This window comes from Lithobates pipiens, unplaced genomic scaffold (assembly GCF_037356315.1).
Source record: "Lithobates pipiens isolate NorthernLeopardFrog02 unplaced genomic scaffold, aLitPip1_a1.2 Scaffold_28, whole genome shotgun sequence".
NCBI lineage: Eukaryota > Metazoa > Chordata > Amphibia > Anura > Ranidae > Lithobates > Lithobates pipiens.
In genome coordinates, this window is record NW_027507789.1 from 20,096,328 (window position 1) to 20,115,343 (window position 19,016).

Below are 19,016 nucleotides of genomic sequence, written 5' to 3' on the forward strand. Positions count from 1 at the left end.
TACAGGCTGTTTTTTTTTTTTTTCTCTGCCTACCTGGGTGGTACTGTGTACAGACAGTCTCTTAGGGCTCAGTCACATCAGAAACTGCACATAACTGTGCTTTTTGACTGAATGTTTACATGCATTTGAAAAGCATTGCAGGATCCTAGTGTGGTATACTTACCTTGTTCCCAGGATCCTGCAATGTCCCCCCCCCCCCGCCGCTGTGTCCATGGGCTCTACCCTCCGTCCGATGCCTCTCTGTGCCGGGCTCCGTTCCCTCGTTCTGTTCGTGACGCACAGGGGCGGAGCCCGGTGGAAAATTAAAAAAAAAGTGTAAAATCATAAATACATGCAGTACACTGTAATCTTACAGATTATATTACTGTATGGAATTATTTCACTTGCCTTTTGTCCCTAGTGCTTTGTCCAATGTCCTGCATGCAGTTTATATATATATATATATATATATATATATATATATATATATATATATATATATATATATATATATATATATATATATATATATATACATATACACACACATACACATATACAGTTCTTTCTGCATGGAAACTGTCCATAGCAACCAAAAATTGTCCCTTTACGTCAAAAGTGACCAGCTAGAAAACAGCGATAGTGAATTAGAACACTTGCAGAATTGAGTGATAGGTGAGTCACGGAGAAATTAATTTTATTATTAATATTTATTATATTATAATTTATGATTTTGTGGTTCAAACTTCATCATACCCAGGATATCTACTAGACTCTTGTTTGGACAGATTTAACTGTGTTATTGCTAAGAATTACAGGCCTATAATCTAAAACTGCAAATTTCTATGCAAAATAATTATTACCGCTTTGAGGCGCAAAAATCCAACATAATCATACCACCAGGGAGGCTACAGGAGTTGTAAAGGCAAAAGGTTTTTTATCCCGACGCATTCTATGCATTTAAAAAAAAAAAAAGCCTGTGTAGCAGCCCTCCACCCAGCACCCACTAATACTTACCTGAGCCCCTTCTCTGTCCAGAAGCGTTCACGAGCCCCTCGGTCATCCGGGATTTCCCCCCCCCGGATTGGCTGAGACACAGCAGCAGCGCCATTGGCTCCAAAGGCTGTCAAAGCCAATTAGCAAAATCATGGGAGAGAGAGAGAGGGGTGGGGCCGAATGGCAGCTCCTTATCTGACACACAGCGTTGCAGCTCAGCTGCCCCCATAGCAAGCTGCTTGCGGTGGGGTCACTCGACAGCAGGGAGGAGCCAGGAGCAGCGAAGAGGGAGAAGGATCCAGGCTGCTCTGTGCAAATCCACTATACAGAGGAGGGAAGTATAACATTTATTTTTTTTTCTAAATAACAAAGAGACTTTACAATCACTTTAAAGTGGTGTTGCCACCAAAAAATTAAAACTACTTAAAATTCGTAAAAAAAAATAATTGGCAAAAAAAAAAATTTTTACTCACCTCTAAATACCGGTTGCTAGGGGGTCCCTCGTAATCTGCCTTCTTCATTGCCCGGGCTGGTGACATCACTTCCCCTCGCGCCGCACATTCACCTGGGACCTGTCATGTGTCCCAGGTGACTGTACGGCATATCACGGCGCCCTGCGCCGCTCGCGCATGCGCAGTGGGTGCCCGGCTGTGAAGCCACAGCCGGGTGCCCACAGTATGCATGACGGCGCCGCGAGCGGAGCGGGGAGCGAGGGGGGGGGGGGCTTCGTTCCCCCGCATCGCTGGACCCTGGGGCAGGTAAGTGTCCGATTATTAAAAGCCAGCAGCTGCAGTATTTGTAGCTGCTGACTTTTAATTTTTTTTTTTTAGGGGGTACCCCACTTTAATGTTTATTAGAATGCAGCGACTACACAGACACAGCCGCTTGTCATTATGTGACAGGCATGCAGATGTGGTTGAGCACAGACAAGGCCTAAAAAGCAAATAATACAGCAATATTACAGCTGCCATAGTCAGATCTGTAAAAAGATTATTATACGGGATTTATATAGTGCCAACAGTTTGCGTCGCGCTTAACAAAATGAAAGGCGGACATTACAATTTGGTACAAGAGGAATCAGAAGGCATTGAAAAGATTCAATCTGATTGGATGCTTTGAATTACCAACCCTTGTGAAATGCTCTATGATCTACCAGGTACAATGCAAGTGCTGTATGATGCAACACAAGCCATGCCCAAATCACGTCACTTTCCTGAATCTAATAACATATCGCCAGTCTACGTTATGTCACCAGATAATATAATTCTACAAGAGCAGCACAGCCCCGGTCTGCCGTCACTCACACAGAATGTCCGGCCTCTAGGAAAAAGTGACACAAGTGTTTCCACAGCAATGTCACCGCTTCCTAATAGGCTGGATCAGTCAAACTAGCCATTCAGAACACTAGTTAGAGGTCATCACTGCAGAGCTGACCTGGCATGGAAATAAAATGGCATTCTGATGGTATAATCTTCAACATTTGCTCAGCTTTGTAATGTGTAGAAAAGTTTCTGGTGTAATGAGCATGTCCCCACCCCAAGAATGACACCTTGGCACTGATAAGCCAGCACAGACTTCCTGCCCTGCTTGTCATGTGACATGCGATATCAGTAACCTCCGACTGAGCCATGTATCCCTGTGTCTGAACTTTCCAAAGGAGTATGAACCAAGCACTCTGTACCCAGCGTAAGTATATGCCAACATAGGATGCAGGGGAGACTGGGAACTAGAGATGCACTGATTTCTGTTTTTTAAAGTGCCAATAAAGTCTTATTTTTTACTTACACCTACAGGTAAGCCTATAAGGCTTACCTCTAGGTACTGCAAATATCTCCTAAACCTGCACAGTTTAGGAGATATTCAGAGTGCATGCAGCTGATGACCTCATCAGCGCATGGGCTCTGAAGTTCCCACTTTCCGTGCCGGACATTCAGAGCTCGTACTGTAAACGGCGGCTCCCACACATGCGTGGGAATGACATCATCGTGGCTCCAGCCACTCACAGTGCTGAAGCCTGCAGAATCGGAAGAAACACTGGGGAAGATGTCAGCCGCCTTAGCGGTGTGCGGGTGCTGCTGGAGGGCTTCGCTCTAAAGGTATTTCATAATGGGCTAGTATGCTATGTATACTAGCTCATTATGCCTTTGTCTTAGCCCTTGTACACACGGTCGGAGATTGCGACGGAATGTGTCCTATTGGACCGTGTTGTCGGATAATCCGACTGTGTGTGGTCTGCATCGGACTGTTTCCGTCGGACCAAATTTTCCAACTTGCCGGAAATATTTTCCGACAAAATGCTCCGATCGGACATACTCCGATCATGTGTAGAGAATTCCATCGGACAAAGTGCCACGCATGCTCAGATCAAATTCCTACATCAAAGCTATTGGCTACTAGCGTGAACGTAGTCCCATCGTAATGAAATTACGTCATCACGTTCTGAAAGATCGGATTTTCCGACAACTTAGTCCGACCGTGTGTATGCAACAGTTTCGGACAAGATCCGCCGGACAAAATCCGACGGATTTGGTTGTCGGAATCTCCAACCGTGTGTACAAGGGCTTACAGGTTGTTTTTTTTTTCCCCAGGGTTTACAACCGCTTTAAGAGAGAGTACAAGTACTGACACTTGTGCTCAAGTACTCGCTGATAACAATTACCGATAGCTATGGCTGGGGTTGCACTGATACTAGTATCGGTGCAGATACCAAGCATTTGCACTAGTATCGGTATTCGTGCAAAGGCTATACAGGGGGATCTGTGCTTGTAACTGCCCACTCCGATCACCACCGACTGTCTCCTGTGCCCTCCCTGGGTCTTCCTCTGGCTTCCGGTGTCCTCCTCCGGTCCTCACCCCACCCAAGATCTCTCAGGAAAGAGAGCGGAGGAAGGAGTCGGTTAATATGTCATTTACCGGCTCCTTTCTTTTCTGAATGCACAGTCAGTGATCACTGCCTCTGTCCTTTCATAACTGAGCATCGTAAACTGTGTTTACGATGTTTCCGTTTATGAATAGAGAGGAACTTTCCATTCATCTGTCCTCAGTCCCTTTCCCTGTCTCAGAGGGGAGAGGTTTAGGGGTCTGTTTAGACCCGACCCCTGATCCCTCACGAGAGCAGCCCAGATCCTTCTCTTCTCAGGTCCCCTGCCAGCGCTCCGGACTCCATCCTCCTGCCAAGTGCCCCCATAGCAAACAAATTGCTCTGGGGGGGCTGCCGAGCCGCTGCTCTGGGTGTCCATTCAGACACGGAGCCATGTCTCAGCCCCCTCTCTCCTCATTGGCTTCCACTGCTGTCTCAGCAAATGAGGGAGAGCCCCCGGAGAGTCTTTCGTGGACATCGCTGGTTCGCGAGGGGGCTCAGGTAAGTATTCAAGGGGCTGGGGGGGGGGGGGGGGGGGGGGCGCTGCTGCACACAAGGTTTTTTTACCTTCCTACATCAAATGCAATGCATGAAGGCAAAAAAACTTTTAGCCTTTACAACCACTTTAAAGTTCAGCTTTATCTGTGCTGTGAGTCAGCATCTCTGCATAGGGCCGAGTGCACACATACTAGTCATTAAATGTACATTAAAATATATACATAGGCCTATACACCCATAACACTGACTGCTGCCACTTGGCTTTCTAAAGCAACTTTTATGACGCTGTGTACACACTGCACAAAGCAGATCCAGGGACAGGGCTGTTCATAGCATATAAATCACTAGAGCTGTCATTAATATCTACAGTGACCGAATGTACCCGTATACCATGACATCGTTATGTGAACAGCAAGAATAGAGCAAACAGCATCTGAGAAGCACAATAGTCAGCTAAAGCCCAATGTCGGCTGACATCAGAGCCGTTCCAGGCTCTGGTAGGATACCAACCATATTGGCAAGCTGCTTAGCTGACAGTTAGCTCTGGCTCTCAGCATAAGGCCGAGAGCCCAATCCAGCCCAATGCTCCCGGGAGTGCTGGAGAGGCAGAGCAGAGAGTGGTGACCATCAGTCACCGCTCTCTGCTCCAGAAAGACAAGAGCGATGAGCGATCATGTGATCTATCAGTTTTCTCGGACTTAGAGCTGGCGGGGGGGGGGGGGGGGGGGGGGGCATGCAGCATCACACTGATGCTGCAGCATGGAGACAAGAGTGGAAAAACGTACTACCTATGGCAAACAGATTCTTCCATTCATTCCCTATGATAGAGGAGAAGTTGACTGGATGCTGGGCTCCATTCACACGTTGTCATGCGACTTTAGACATCAAATTCGCAAAGTCGCAACTCATTCTTTTCAATAGCACCCGTTCAAATTGCAGCAACTTTGAAAAAAGGTGCCTGCGCTACTTCCAGAAAATGTAAAGTCAGATCAAAGTCACACAAATTGTGTGCCTTTGGAGACACACTAATGAGAATAGAGCCTTATGGCAATTTTACACAACAGGACACCTGGGAGATATTCTGTAATTTATTTTTAAAGTCCAACTCCATGTTAAGGACCGCCGCATGTCAATGTACGTCGGCACAATGGCACCGACAGGCACAAGCACGTGCATGTACGTGCTTGCCTTCCAGCGGGTGGGGAGTCCGATCGGAACCCCTCCCGCTGGCTGCGGCGGTCCGTTTCGCTTCAGGAGCGATCCGGGATGAGGGGATGGCCGTTGGTTTCTGGCCATCCCCTCTCGATCGCTCCTGGCGAATGAGAAGCTTCCTCCCACTGTGTAGTGTAAACACAGGCAGGGAGGAAGTGATGTCATTCTCCTCGGGGCGGTCTTTTTTTTATCGGACTGCGAGGAGAACACATACCCTGTTTCCCCTAAAATAAGACCTAGCATGTGTGTCGGTGATGGCTGCAATATAAGCCCTACCCCCCAAATAAACCCCATCCTCTTTCCCCAAAAATAAGCCCTACCCTGAGAATAAGACATAGAAGGACTTTAACTATGGCTTATATTGCAGCCATCGTCGACAATCACGCTAGGTCTTATTTTAGGGGAAACAGGGTAGTAAGTGTGCACCAAACACTACACTGACATGTAGGCACACATAGGCACACAAATCACCCCCCCAGTCACAGTGTCACTGATTGCAGTGATCATTTACTGATCACTGCATTTAGTGTCAGTTGTGACATTAAAAAGTGTCGGGGCAGTTAGTGTTAGGTCTAGGGTAGCCCCCTAACCCCCCCAATAAAGGTTTAACCCCCTGATTGCCCCTAGAGTTAACCCTTTCACCACCTTTTGCCAGTGTCACTAAGCAATCGTTTTTCTGATCGCTGCATTAGTGTCACTGGTGCCGCTAGGTAGCTAGTTATTTTTTTATGTTCACCGCCAGGTTTTTATAGCGTTAGGTACCCCCCTATACTACCTAATAAAGATTTTAACCCCCTGATTGCCCCTAGAGTTAACCCGTTCACCAGCGATCACCGTATAAGTGTCACTGGTGACGCTGGTTAGCCAGTTAGTTATTTAGGTTCCCCGTCAGGTTTTTATATAGCGTCAGGAACCCCCATATACTACCTAATAAAGATTTTAACCCCCTGATTGCCCCTAGTTAACCCTTTCAGCAGTGATCACCATATAAGTGTTACGGGTGACTCTGGTTAGTTAGTTTGCTTTTTATAGCATCAGGGCACCCACCATTTATTACCCAATAAAGGTTTAACCCCCTGATCACCCGGCGGGTGATATCAATTAGGTTTTAGGGTCAGGGTCTGCGTCGCCCCAGGCAGCGCTAGGTTAGTGCCAGTACCGCTAACACCCACGCGCAAAGCATACACCTCCCGTAGTGGTATAGAATCTGAACAGATCAATATCTGATCAGATCTATACTAGCGTCCCCAGCAGTTTAGGGTTCCAAAAAAACGCATTGTTAGCGGGATCAGCCCAGATACCTGCTGGCACCTGCGTTTTGCCCCTCTGCCCAGCCCACCCAAGTGCAGTATCGATCGATCACTGTCACTTACAAAACACTAAACACATAACTGCAGCGTTTGCAGAGTCAGGCCTGATCCCTGCGATCGCTAACAGTTTTTTTTGGTAGCGTTTTATATTTAAATCCTAAAGCCAGTGCTTGGTTTTCGGGGTCCTGTACGCGGCTAGGCTCCCAAAAAGTCCCCCACATGTGGTATCCCCGTACTCGGGAGAAGCAGTAGAATTTATTTTGGGGTGTAATTTCACTTATGCCCATAGCATGTGTGAGCAATATATCATTTAGTGACAACTTTGTGCAAAAAAAAAAAAAAGTTTGTAATATTCCCGCAACTTGTGGCAAAATATAAAGTATTTCATGGACTCAACACGCCTCTCAGTAAATAGCTTGGGGTGTCTACTTTCCAAAATGGGGTCATTTGGGGGGGTTTTGTGCTATTTTGGCATTTTATGGCCTTCAAAACTGTGATAGGTCGTGGCTAGACTCCCAAAAAGCTCCACATATGTGGTATCCTCGTACTCAGGAGGATCAGCAGAATATATTTTGGGGTGCAATTCCACATATAACTATGGCATGTGTGAGCAATATATCATTTAGTGACAACTTTTTGTAAACTTTTTTTTTTTTTGTGTCATTATTCAATCACTTGGGACAAAAAATAAATAAAAAATTAATGGACTCAACATGCCCCTCAGCAATTTTCTTGGGGTGTCTACTTTCCAAAATGCGGTCATTGGGGGGGGGGGGGGGTTGTACTGCCCTGCCATTTTAGCACCTCAAGAAATGAGATAGGCAGTCATAAATTAAAAGCTGTGTAAATTCCAGAAAATGTACTCTAGTTTGTAGACGCTATAACTTTTGCGCAAACCAATAAATATACGCTTATTGACATTTTTTTTTTACTAAAGACACGTGGCTGAATACATTTTGGCCTAAATGTATGACTAAAATTTAGTTTATTCGACTGTTCTTATAACAAAAAGTAGAAAATATATATTTTTTTCAAAATTTTCGGTCTTTTTCCTTTTATATCGTAAAAAATAAAAATCGCAGAGGCAATCAAATACCATCAAAAGAAAGCTCTATTTGTGAGAAGAAAAGGACGCAAATTTAATTTGGGTACAACATTGCATGACCGCGCAATTACCAGTTAAAGCAGTGCGAAATTGTAAAAAGATCTCTGGTCCTTAGGCTGACAATTGGTCCGGGGCTTAAAGCGGGGTTCCACCCTAAAGTGGAACCTCCGCTGATCGGATCCCTCCCCCCTTCCGGTGTCACAATTGGCACCTTTCAGGGGGGAGGGGGGGTGGAGATACCTGTCAAAGACAGGTATTTACACCCACTTCCGGGCATAGACTCCCGTGGGAGTCTACGCCATTTCCTGTCCTGCCGCACTGTCTGCTGGGACACACACGGGTCCCAGTGACAGCGCGGACAATTCCTATTGCGCTGCGTGACTCGCGCATGCGCAGTAGGGAACCGGGAAGTGAAGCCGATTCGCTTCACTTCCTGATTCCCTCACCTAGAATGGTGGCGGCAGCAGCCGAGGGCCGAGCGATCGATCGGCCTCGGCATCGCTGGATCCTGGGACAGGTGAGTGTCCATTTATTAAAAGTCAGCAGCTGTAGTATTTATAGCTGCTGGCTTTTAATATTTTTTTTTTTTTTGGTGGAATCCCTTTTTAAGTGGTTAAAGTCCCTCTAAATAGTTTGTTTGGACCAAGCTGGCCCAAATTAACTATTTTACTAACAGGGGCACTTGCTGTGCGCACCTGTATATAAAGACTGGTGTTGCACAAACTCAGTATATATATATATATATATATATATATATATATATATATATATATATATATACACACACACTCAAATCAGTATCATTCCATAACCTGGAATATATATCATAATACAAATAAATCACATAAACAGTGCAATCCATGTCAAAAGTGCATCAATATATTAGGGTGTGTAACCGTTGATTTTGCAGCGGTTATGTGACAAATATAAAATCACTTGCTTCCATATAAAGTGCTTCCTGTGTGAATGTGTGTTAAATGGTGTACTTTCACCGCCCTGTGACACGTCTGTGCTCCCAGAACTCTCACCGTATTGAGTAATCAAACATTTTGATAACAATACTCAGGGCGATGTTCCACGGATCTTAGCCTGGTTGGTTCCAGATCTGTCAGATATGTTTAGGTGATCCTTGGTAGAGGTCCCTTTCAGACACCATCCACCACGATTCCAGTAGATCGTGTGCCCGGTACCGTCTCCCTGTGTGTGATCCCCAGCGTAGCCTCGCCTACCTACAGTATACAGCACTGTGTCCTGGCATTGAGACTATAACATCCCATCTCACTTCTGGAACAAAGTAGAGTCAGGCTGAGTGCTGCTCATCCATTCATGGGAAGCTCTGTATTCTATGAATGAATACAAAGCCTCCCCTGATTGAATGAGGTGATAATCTCTGACCCAGCCAGTTTTTTCACAGCCCGTGACATCGCGGCCTACGAAACCGTAAGTAACTCCGGTGAAAGATGTCGGCCTTGGGAGCGGAGTGCGGGCGGCACTGCAGGGCATCGTTCTAAGGTAACTTTTTTCATAATGAGCTAGTATGCGATGCAATCTAGCTCATTCTGCCTTTGTCTTGAAGGTTTTGTCGTCGTCCCCCCCCCCCCCCCCCCCTCTGAGTTTTACAACCTCTTTAAGGCCAATTTATCATAAACTGAACCTTAAGATATAGTTCAACCTCGGATACCAGAATGTAAAGAAAGCATAATAGTGATCCATTTCTGTCACAGAAGGGCTCTCCCTGGTCCTACACCATACTGGAAAAAGCTGAAGGACGGAGAGGATGGGCGGGCAAATTCATACTCTTCCTGTCCCATTGTCAGCAGGCAGCTCTGGTGTGATGCTGATCATTGTAATGGAAGAGAAAAAAAAAAAAAAAAGTCTTAACATTCAACACGTGCCAACACTACCCATTATCAATCACCATGGACCTCCCCAGGCCAGGAGATGACCCTCACTGGGCAAAGACAACATTCACCTGGCACATTGCTGGCAAGCTTTGCGCCACTCTGTGCTGAATGGAGCAAGCCTTTAACCACTTCCCGGGAACAAAAATGACGGCTGGACGGTGGCTCCGTTATCCTAGCTGGACGTCATATGACTTCTTTCAGGATAACAGGCGGCGCGTGCGGCGATCAGTGGTGCAGCCTGTCAGTCTGATGGAGACGCTTTACCACATGATCAGCTGTGTCTAATCACAGCTGATCACGCCGTTAACAGGAAGATCCGTGTATAGGCTTTTCCTTACGTCTGACAGATGCGAGCAGAGGAGACCGATCGGCCGCTCTCCTGACAGGGGTGGTCTGCGCTAATTGAGTGTTAGTGCTGCCCCCCCCCCAGAATGCCATCCCAGGACCACCAGGAATGCCAATCAGCGCCCATATGTGATGTCTGCTAGTGCCTCCTTTACAGTACCGTCCATCAGTGCCATCCATCAGCTCTGTCCATCAATGCTGCCTATCAGTGCCACCCACAAGTACCCATCAGTGCTGCCTATCAAGGCCCATCACCAGCGCCACCTTATCAGTGCCCATTAAGTGCAGCCTCATCAGTGCCCATTAAGTGCAGCCTCATCAGTGCCCATTAAGTGCAGCCTCATCAGTGCCCATTAAGTGCAGCCTCATCAGTGCCCATTACGTGCAGCCTCATCAGTGCCCATTACGTGCAGCCTCATCAGTGCCCATTACGTGCAGCCTCATCAGTGCCCATTACGTGCAGCCTCATCAGTGCCCATTACGTGCAGCCTCATCAGTGCCCATTACGTGCAGCCTCATCAGTGCCCATTACGTGCAGCCTCATCAGTGCCCATTACGTGCAGCCTCATCAGTGCCCATTACGTGCAGCCTCATCAGTGCCCATTACGTGCAGCCTCATCAGTGCCCATTACGTGCAGCCTCATCAGTGCCCATTACGTGCAGCCTCATCAGTGCCCATTACGTGCAGCCTCATCAGTGCCCATTACGTGCAGCCTCATCAGTGCCCATTACGTGCAGCCTCATCAGTGCCCATTAAGTGCAGCCTCATCAGTGCCCATTAAGTGCAGCCTCATCAGTGCCCATTAAGTGCAGGGGGGGGGTGCCAGGTATTTAAGTGGTTAAATTGGACCTTTCACTAGTTTTACAATATATATGATCATCATTTTTTCAGAAAAGCTCCACCTTTTATCACTAAAATGTCATCACTGAGCTCCAATCCAGTAACTCTGCCAACACCGAGACAACATTATCAGTCTTCTGCAAACAGGAAAACACATTTCCTCATCTCCTCTCCCCCAGGTGATCAAACTGCAACAACGTACTGTATATCTTTGTAGCAAGTCACAAGCTGAGAGGCTGCAGCAGGGCCTGATCTGGGTCAGATGTGTGAAGCAAAGCATGCCCTACTTTAGAGGAGTATTAAAACCATGGCTCAACTGCCTGCTCTTCCCGCCCCTGTAAACAAGCCCCTTACTCTACATACAGTGGGGAAAATAATTATTATCATTTGATCCCCTGCAGATTCTGTAAGTTCGCCCACTTACAAAGAAATGAAGGGTCTATAATGTTTTTATCATCGGTGTATTTTAAATGATAGAGACAGAGTATCAACCAAAAATCCATAAAAAAAACAAAAAAAAAAACACACCACATAATACAAATGTTATCAACCGAGTAAAATAAGTATTTGATCCCCAAGAAAAACATGACGTAGTACTTGGTGGAGAAACCCTTGTTGGCAAGCATAGAGGTGAGATGTCTCTTGTAGTTGGTGAGCAGGTTTGCACACATCTCAGGAGGGATTTTGGTCCACTCTTCTTTACCGATCTTCTCTAAATCCTTAAGGTTTCTTGGCAACTCAAAGTTTCAGCTCCTTCCATAAATTTTCTATTGGAGACTGGCTAGGCCATTCAATGAACTTAACGTGCTTCTTCTGGAGCCACTCCTTTGTTGTCTTGGCGGTATGTTTTGGGTCATTGTCATGCTGGAAGACCCATCCATGACCCATCTTCAGTGTTCTGGCTGAGGGAAGAAGGTTCTCATCCAAGATTTTACAATACATGGTCCCATCCATTGGCCCCTCAATGCAGCAAAGTCAGTCTGTATCTTTAGCAGATAAACAGTGCTGAAGCATCACGTTTCCACCTCTGTGCTTGACTGTAGGGATGGTGATCTTATGCCCCGTACACACGAGCGGACTTTTCAACATCCAAAGTCCGTCAGACCGAGTCCGTCAGACTATCCGATCGTGTGTGGGCTGCAACGGACTTTAGCTTCGCAAAAGTCTGACGGACTTTAGAAATGAAGCATGCTTCAAATTTTCCCGACGGAACTCCGCCGGACCCGGTCCCCTTTGAAAACTCCGCTCGTGTGTATGCTACTCCGACGGACTAAAACCGACGCTAGGGCAGCTATTGGCTACTGGCTATGAACTTCCTTATTCGAGTCGGGTCGTACGTCATCACGTTCGAATCCGTCGGAGTTTAGTGTGATCGTGTGTGGCCAAGTCCGTTCGGCCGAAAAGTCTGTCAGAACTCCGTCGGAACTCCTTTGGAAGTCTGTCGGACATAAGTCCTCTCGTGTGTACGGGGCATTAGGGTCATCGTCAGCATTTTTCTTCCTCTAAACACAGCGAGTCGAGTTGAGTTGATGCCAAAGAGCTCCATTTTGGCCTCATCTGACCACAGCACTTCCAATCCTTCTCTGAATCATTTAGATGTTCATTGGCAAACATCAGACGGGCCTGTACATGTGTCTTCTTGAGGAAGGGGACCTTGCGGGTGCTGCAGGATTTCAATCCATGGCGGCGTATTGTGTTACCAATGGTTTATTTGGTGACTGTGGTGCCAACTGCTTTGAGATCATCCACAAGCGCCTCACGTGTAGTTCTGGGGTGATCCCTCACTTTTCTCATGATCATCATTATCCCATGAAAAGAAATCTTGCATGGAGCTCCAGACCGAGGATGATTGATGGCTATTTTATATTTGCGAAAAATCATTCCAACAGTTGTCTCCTTTTCTCCAAGCTTCTTGCTGATGGTCTTGTAGCCCATTCCAGCCTTGTGCAGGTCTACAATCTTGTCCCTGACGTCCTTTGACAGCTCTTTGGTTTTGCCTATGATGGTGAGGTTTGAGTTGAAGAAAGAGATTCTGTGGACAGATGTCTTTTATACACATAACAAGCTGTCACTAGGAGAACCTTCTTAAATTGGCAGGACTAATCTGTGTACCACATGAACACCTACTGTAGCCAGTCTGTGGGAGGCCAAATTACTGAATTTCATCAAAACCAACAATGCAACCATCAGGCCCTCCCCTCGCGCCATACTCGGTGTAATCCTAGACTCCGACTTGTCATTTCAGCCCCAAGTCCAATCGTTGTCAAAAGTTTGTAGAAATCACCTCCGTAACATCTCTAAAATTCGCCCCTTTTTAACAAATGAAACCACCATCACTCCCTTGTTATCTCTCGCCTTGACTATTGCAACTCCCTTCTCATTGGCCTGCCTCTCCATAGGCTATCCCCTCTTCAGTCTATGATGAATGCTGCTGCCAGACTTATCCACCTTACCAACCCCTCTCCTCCAATCCCTACACTGGCTCTCCCAGCCAATTAAATTCAAAATACTAACCACAACATACAAAGCCGTCCACAACTCTGCCCCGAGCTACACCACCAATCTTGTCTTCAAATATCACCCATATCGTCCCCTCCGCTCTTCTCAAGACCTCCTACTCTCAAGCTCCCTCATCTCCTCCTCCCATGCTCGTCTCCAGGATTTCTCCAGAGCCTCTCCCATCCTCTGGAACTCACTACCTCTACTGGTTCGGCTATCCCCTACTCTTGCTACCTTCAGGCGATCCCTGAAAACTCATCTCTTCAGGGAAGCCTATCATATCTCCAACTAATCTCCTGCCACTTCCATCAGCTCATTCCCCACAGTTATAACATTTTGCACCACCTGCCCCACCCTATTAGATTATAAGCTCTTCTGAGCAGGGCCCTCTTAAAGCGGGGTTCCACCCTAAAGTGGAACTTCCGCTCATCGGAACCCTCCCCCCCTCCGGTGTCACAATTGGCACCTTTCAGGGGGAGGGGGGGTGCAGATACCTGTCAAAGACAGGTATTTACACCCACTTCCGGGCATAGAGACCCACGGGAGTCTATGCCTCTTCCTGTCCCTGCGCACTGTCTGCTGGGACACACACGGGTCCCAGAGACAGCGCGGACAATTCCTATTGCGCTGCGCCGCTCGTGCATGCGCAGTAGGGAACCAGGAAGTGAAGCTGCAATGCTTCACTTCCTGGTTCCCTCACCTAGAATGGTGGAGGCAGCAGCCAAGAGCCGAGCGATCGATCGGCCTTGGCTGCCGACATCGCTGGAACCCGGGACAGGTAAGTGTCCATTTATTAAAAGTCAGCAGCTGCAGTATTTGTAGCTGCTGGCTTTTAATATTTTTTTTTTCCACAGTGAAATCCCTCTTTAATCCTCTTGTATTTTATTGTATTGTAACTGTATTGTCTCCTTTTAGATTGTAAAGCGCTGCGTAAATTGTTGGTGCTATATAAATCCTGAATAATAATATTATTATTATTAATAATAATAATAATAATAATACTGTTGATTGGCAGGGGGATCAAATACTTATTTTACTCACTGAACTGCAACTCAATTTATAACATTTGTATCATTTTTTTAATGGATTTTTGGTTGATATTCTGTCTCTATTATTTAAAATGCACCTATGATAAAAAAAATTATAGACCCTTCATTTCTTTATAAGTGAGCAAACATACAAAATCTGCAGGGGATCAAATAATTATTTTCCCCACTGTATGTGGACGATTGTGGATTTTGTCTCGATCTTGCAGTCACTGCTGTATATTTAACGATCGGTATGCTACCAGTGTATATACGTTGCTCATAAAAAAAATAAGTGGAGAAATAACATGCTGGTTTTTATTCGGTAAACAACGAGGACTATTGTTGAGATTTTTAAACCACCCCGGCGTTCAGTTTTAATAAAATGGAACAAGGCTCTGCAGGGGGGGGAACGTTTTTTTCTGTGCGTAGGCGTGTGTTCTCCTCCGTCAATATCTGTCAGACTAGGTGTGAGTGGCGGCTGCTGGGCGAGGAGCATTGACATTTATCACCTGCCTTAAAAAAACGATTTCTGGTGGTGGGGGGGGGGGGTTGTTTGAGCGAGGGGGTAAAAATCGCCCCCACAGTAATTTACAGCCAGCCATGCAGAAATGTAGCTCTCCGTGATCGCAAACTACACAACGCTGCGCAGCGCTCTCCACAGGACCCCCGATGAGGGTGTACTTTACACGCACAGCCTGACATCAGCACTAATCCTGCCCTGCACAAGGTTAAATCCGAACTACCCTGTTTCCCCTAAAATAAGACCTAGCGTGATTGTCGGTGTTGGCTGCAATATAAGCCCTACCACCCAAATAAGCCCTACTCTGTTTCCTCAAAAATAAGCCCTACCCTGAAAAGAAGACCTACAAGGACTTTAACTAGGGCTTATTTGGGGGGGTAGGGCTTTTATTGCAGCTATCACCGACAATCACACTAGGTCTTATTTTAGGGGAAACAGGGTAAACGAGCAAGTTAATATGGTCCAAATCCATTCATCATGTGTATTCTTCCATGAATCTCAGTGTACTTCTTCCAGATCTGTGCAGTCAGACTTCCTGTAATGAAGACCGCTCACTGCTGCGCTCTCTCCTTGCACAGGGTGACAGGTCTCGTCTCCTCCCCCTCCTGTAGTTTTCTGCAGGTGGCCTTATAGTAGGTGGAGACTGTTGGGCCCCTCCCACAGGCCCGCTCTCCTTGCACAGGGTGACAGGTCTCGTCTCCTCCCCCTCCTGTAGTTTTCTGCAGGTGGCCTTATAGTAGGTGGAGACTGTTGGGCCCCTCCCACAGGCATGCTCTCCTTGCACAGGGTGACAGGTCTCGTCTCCTCCCCCTCCTGTAGTTTTCTGCAGGTGGCCTCATAGTAGGTGGAGACTGTTGGGCCCCTCCCACAGGCCCATTCTCCTTGCACTCGGTGAGTGGTCTTGTCTCCGTCCCCTCCTGTTTTCTGCAGGCAGCCTTATAGTAGGGTGGAGACTGTTGGGCCCCTCCCACAGGCCCGTTCTCCTTGCACAGGGGGACTGGTCTTGTCTCTGCCCCCTCCTGTAGTTTTCTGCAGACAAGCTTTATAGTAGGTGGAGCCTGCTGGATCCCTAACAGCTCTGCTCTTTGCACAGGCTAAATACAGCACAGTGATGGTGTCACTGCTAATTTACAAGGCAATAGCTGGGTCTGTAAAGGCACTTGGTGCACACAAACAAAAACAGTGGGAAATCTTCCAAGGGGGAAACCTATTCTTGTGATGCCTCAAAGTGGGGGATTACCCTCCACTTTAGAAAGGTCTCTTCTCACTTCCTGATGTCTTTGGGACAGGAAGTGAAGGCAAAAGGTCCTTAAATCGAACACAGACTGTATATAAACCCCACAGAAAGATCCTCTCTTGTCTATATATAAAAATATACCATTGGGAGGGTTATCTTATATCCATGAGAAGTAAAAAAAAAAAAATACCTGCCGATTCTACCGGTTATCAGCCGACACCTTCCTGTGCTGACTTATCAATGCATTGTTCTCTGTGGACTACAGGACCGCGCCTATTTATAGTACAGAGAATAGGAGAGGGGCGGGGTTCCGTAGTCCTATCCTGTCTCTGTTGCCCTAATACCAAGTACAGTGAGTGATTGTTGTCACCCTGAGCGTGTCTCTGGCAAAGTCACTGGGTGAAAATAAAGAGCAATAGATGTGGTGGCTGCATTCATTTGATTGATGAGGTCTGCCCACCATTTGAAGTCATTATAAGCATGCCCCCCCCCCAATCACCACACCCCTTTTTGTTAACATTATGGAAACAATACACCCAATGTCCGAGTTCGCCCAGCCTTCTGTCCACCACCTGGGAGTGTGCCTTCTCTGCCCACCACCTGAGAGAGTGCCTTCCCCTTTGGCCCTCCACCACCACCTGAGTGCGCCCCCCTTCTTCCCTCTGTCCACCACCTGAGTGCCCCCCCGCACCTAAGAATGCCCTCCTTCTTCCCTCTGCCCACTACCCAAGTGCACCCCTACCCCATTTGGCCAACCACCCAAGAGTGCCCACCTTTTTCCCTCTGCCCACCACCTGAGAGCACCCCCCTTCTTCCCACCACCTGAGTGTGCCCCTTCCCCTTTCTTCCCTCCACCCGAGAGCGCCCCCCTTCTTCCCTCCACCCGAGAGCGCCCCCCTTCTTCCCTCCACCCGAGAGCGCCCCCCTTCTTCCCTCCACCCGAGAGCGCCCCCCTTCTTCCCTCCACCCGAGAGCGCCCCCCTTCTTCCCTCCACCCGAGAGCGCCCCCTTTCTTCCCTCCACCCACCACCTGAGTGCGCCCCCTTTCTTTCCTCCACCCGAGTGTGCTCCTTCCCCCTTTGGCCCACCACCCCTTTCTACCCTCCGTCCACCACCTGAGCGATTCCCCCTCCTGCTTACCACCCGAGTGCAAACCCCCCCCCCACTTGAGAGTGTGCCCCATCTCCCTCCGGACCAACACCTGAGTGTGCCCCCCTTCCTCCCTCTGTCCACCACCTGAGTACGCCCTTCCATTCCGCACCATTAAGATTTATGAAAAGGGCAACAAAATTAGGGACACCCCGATTGTGGGTAGGCCCCCCCAATTCTAAGACCTATAAGAAGCAGACGGATGGCTCAGCCCTCCAGTCTCCGCCCATAACCAAATATGACCGTAGAATGGGGCGGTCCTTTCAGCCGTATCGGTCGGTCACCCCGTGGCAGGAATTCTAGCAAACAACGGGGTCACCGGGGCCATGTGCCACTCCTTTCTTGTGTCTACAATGGCGGTCAGACCAGGGTGTAACCCAGCGCCATTCCTCATTGGCTCAGCATTATGAGGACAATCCAGATGCTGAACAACTACAAGTCCCAGCAGAATGACAGGTGACACTCAGGACTGACAGGTGACACTCAGGACAGTCATGTGACCCTTTCCTCTCTCCAGGGCCCACAACAAGTCTGTGCTGTCCACATCAACCAATCAGCTTCCAGCTCTCATTTACCCCTGGTGACATTAACCCTAATGGGTTGCTAGGGGCAACAGACAGACTTCCCCCTTTTCTCTCCCCAATTAGCTGTCGCTATGGAGACTCCCCTGTCATGTGACTGTGACAGCCCCAGCCTTCCCCGCCCCTCCCTCCAGCCGTCATTGTGCAGCCAGGCGAGCACACTTACCGGTGCCGGTTCGGTTCCCCGCTCTTACAGCTCCCACCCTCAGGAATGGCGAATGAAAGCTGTACACGCCCCGCCGTGCGCGCTCCTCTGCTTTTCCGGGATGTGCGTAATTTCCGGCGGCGGCCATCTTGGTACTCTCAAAGACTGAGGCCCTTCAGCAGCGAAGGGAGCAGAGGTGAGGAAGCCGTGTCACAGTCAGAAGGTGGGGGGGGATTATAAACAGGATGTGAGCGAGGAGACAGACAATACACACAGCACTGTGTGCTTTCACAGAGAATCAGGCCTAAGGCTGGAGACTGCAGCGGGGAACAGGCCTGACTAGGCCTCAGAGAGACAGAGGGAAGGGTCTGTCAGGGGCACAGTCCCCTTACATCAGGTGTCCCCCATCAGAGTGTCCCCTTACATCAGGTGTCCATTTACACCAAGTGTCCCCCATCAGAGTGTTCTCTTACATCAGGTGTCCCCTTACATATGGTGTCCCCATCAGAGTGTCCCCTTACATCAAGTGTTCCCCATCAGAGTGCCCCCATAACATCAGGTGTCCCCTTACATCAGGTGTCCCCATCAGAGTGTCCCCTTACATATGGTGTCCCCCATCAGAGTATCCCCTTACATCAGGTGTCCCTTACATCAAGTGTCCCCCATCAGAGTGTTCCCTTACATCAGGTGTCCCCCATCAGATTGTCCCCTTACATCAGGTGTCCCCCATCAGAGTGTCCCCCATCAGAGTGTCCCCTTACATCAGGTGTCCCCCACCAAAGTGTCCCCTTACATCAGGTGTCCCCC

General features: G+C 48.0%; 1 protein-coding gene across 1 annotated transcript in view; it reads right to left on the reverse strand.

Annotated features, from left to right (window-relative positions):
* Window positions 1-18,359, reverse strand: part of ARHGDIA (Rho GDP dissociation inhibitor alpha) — a 33,736-nt gene extending 15,377 nt beyond the window's left edge. The window contains exon 1 of the mRNA XM_077458852.1: window positions 18,231-18,359. The gene's annotated coding sequence lies outside the window, so the exon portion shown is untranslated. The remainder of the gene's footprint in view (window positions 1-18,230) is intronic.
* Between the last annotated feature and the right edge of the window lie 657 nt (window positions 18,360-19,016).